We start from the raw sequence: 3,210 nt of genomic DNA, 5'->3' as shown, positions 1-3,210 counted from the left end.
AAGGCCCTCTATGAGGTGGATTGATTCAGTGACTGGGATAACCGGGATGGGAGCGTCAGAGACAGTGCGATTGGCACAGGACAGAGCAGAGTTTAGGGCTATTGTACATAGGGTCGCTATGAGTCGCAAGTGACTCGATGGCACATAACAACAACAACGACACTTGGCTTCTTTGTGGGTGTTTCCCCAGATAAAATGCCATAACTAATCTAGTCTTTGGCAATTAATGTTCAAAACTTCAAATCTCGTGATCATATGGTATTTCCTGAAATTTTTCAGTGTCAATCAAATCTTTCAGGTACAGTGATCCTGTGCATTCCCTCAGTCTTCTTCTGATGATTTCTGAGAAATTCAATATATGGCCCATAGTATCTTTCAACATTACGATGTGAGGCTTAAATATGTTTTTTCAGTTCTTTTGGCTTAAGAAATGAAGAGTGAGTTCTCCCTCTTTTATTCTCTAATTCTAGCTCCCTGTACATTCCATTATACCTTGCTTCATCCTCCAGAGCTGCCCTTTGAAATCATCTGTTCAGATCTTTCAGTTTGACATATTTTCCTTTAGATTTGACCTCTCGCCATTCCAGTGCAATCTTTAAAATTCTCTTCTGACATCCATTTAGATTTTTCTTTATGAAATCCATTCTTTCTGATATTCATTTCCATTTTTACCATTTGAACAGGAGCCACTGGTAATAAAAGAGGAAGTGGAAGCTACATTGAAAGCATTGGCAAAAATTAAGTCCAGAGGAATGGATGAGCTACCAATTGACTTGTTTTGATTAACAGATGCTGCCTTGGATGCATGCACTGGTCTATTCCAGGAAATTACTCCTGACAGCAGTCAGGCCAAAAAATTGGAAGAGTCTATATTTATTCCTATTCCTGAGAAGGGTGGTCCGACTGAATGTGGAAATTATCTAACACTATAACTGATATCACATGCAAGCGAAACATTGCTGAAGACCATTTAAGAAATGGCTTGGAAAGTACATACATAAAGATATGTCATAAGTTCAAGTGGGATTTAGAAGAAGCTGTGGAACCAGGGATATCATTGCTGATGTTTGATACATCCTGCCTGAAAGTAAGGGATACTAGAAGAATGTCTATTTGTGCTTTATTGATTATGTAAAGGCATTTCATTATGTGGATCATGACAAGTTGTGGCTGACACAGAGAAGAATAAGAATCCCAGAGCACTTGATTTGCTCATGAGGAACCTATATTTTGATCAGGATGCTGTTGTGTGAATGGAGCAGGAGAGCACTTCATGGTTTGGAATTGGGAAAGGAGTGCGTCAGGGATGTATTCTATCTCCATACCTGTTAAATCTACATGCCGAGGAAATTATCTGAGAAGCTGGACTCTATGTAGTGGAATGTAGTATTAGAATTTGAGGGAAACCCATCAATAACCTGAGTTATGCAGGTGACATAACCTTCCTTGCTGAAAGAGAGGAGGACTTGGAGAACTTGTTGCAGAAGATCAAGGAATGTAGTCTTCTGTATGGATTGTGTCTCATTACCAAGAAAAGAAAGATTCTTACTACTGGACAATGTCATAATGGATGGAGAGGAGATTGAAAGTGTCAAGAGAGGAGATCAAAACTGTCAAAAGCTTCATCCTACTTGGATCCACAATTTACACCCTTGGTAGGAGGAGTCAGGAAATAAGGAGATGCATTGCACTATGAAAATCTGCAGTTACAGAACTTCCCAAATTATTGAGCAGTAGCAATATCAGTTTGAGGACTCAAGTACGTTTGATTCAGGCCATAGTGTTTCCAGTTACAAGCTAGGCATCCGAGGCCTGGACAACAAATAAGAATGGCAGAAAAAGAATTGATGCCTTTGAGCTGTGGCGTTGGGGAAGTACACTGAACATCCTATGGACAGCCAAGAGAATGAATAGATATGTCTTGGAGAAGGTGCACCAAAGTGCTCTTTGGAGGCAAGAATGATGAGGCTTTACCTCACATACTTTGGACCTATTACTAAAAGATGCTATTCCTTGGAGAAGAATATGCTGTGGGGAGGGTGGAGGGCCAGTGGAGGAGACGAAGACCCTAAACCAGGTGGATTGACAAGATGTCTTCTGCAATGGGCTCTTGTGTGTCAGGAAATGTGAGGATGTCACAGAATAGGACTGGGTTCAGATCTTTTGTTCATAGAGTCGCTATGAGTTGTACTCCACTCAATGGCACATAACAAGAATTACAAATCTGTTACAGAAATGAATTCTAAAGTCTCGTAAGTTTAACTCAGGTTGTATTTTAGCTTCTGTGGATTTTATAAAATTTTCTTCAGTTTCTTTTGAATTTCATATGAGCTGATTAATCTTTAGCCAATTTGTTTTTTGTTTTTCTTTAACCTTTACTTATAATTATTTTTTTAAAAAATACTATTTCTTAAAAAATTATTTCTTCATATCATCATTGAATTTTACAAAATCATTCATACACATTGTTTCATTCATGGCCATTTTACTGCAATAACTTCTGTACATTATCTTTCATATAATTAATTACTATTTCTCTATCAGGGAGCATTGGTGGCCTAATGATAAAAAGCTGCAGTGCAATCCCAAAGGCACGGGATCTGAATTCACCAGCTGCTTCATGGGAGATATTAGGACAGTCTCTTCATGTCTGGTTAACTGTCTCTGAAAACCCACTGGAAGGTCACCTATGAGTCAAGTCTGAATCAATAGCATATAACAACAACAACAACAACATCAATATTGATTTATTATGTTTATCTCCCCATTTCCTCAATTTACCACCTCATCTTTCTTTTTTTTCATCTTAATCACCCCTCTAATCGATTTTGTTCTAGTGATTTCCTTTTCCTTCTTTCACACACTTTTTTCCCCCTTTGACATATATGTGTGTGTATGTATCTTTTTTCTTATTTTCTAATTACAATGACTTTATTGTCTCTATTATTCTTCAAATTGATCCTACTTGTCTGACATTATATTGTTCTATGTTTCCCTCTTCTATTTGAATTATCCCCCTCCCCACACAGCAACTACATTCCCCCTGTCACAGTAGTAAACTTACGCAGGACATCTCCTTTGTGATTGAGTTCTATACTCTCAATTCTTTTTCTAATTCCTAGTCCATTGATTTCAGCCTTTACTATTATGATTCCCTTCCTCCTAGTGGCTATGGGGTTAGATTGTTGTTCTTATTCTATATGATGACAA

This window comes from Elephantulus edwardii, unplaced genomic scaffold (assembly GCF_000299155.1).
Source record: "Elephantulus edwardii isolate Elephantulus edwardi_28Jun2011 unplaced genomic scaffold, EleEdw1.0 scaffold00019, whole genome shotgun sequence".
NCBI classification, from domain to species: Eukaryota; Metazoa; Chordata; class Mammalia; order Macroscelidea; family Macroscelididae; genus Elephantulus; species Elephantulus edwardii.
The sequence above is the reverse complement of the archived record's forward strand: the minus strand, read 5'-3'. Positions refer to the sequence as shown.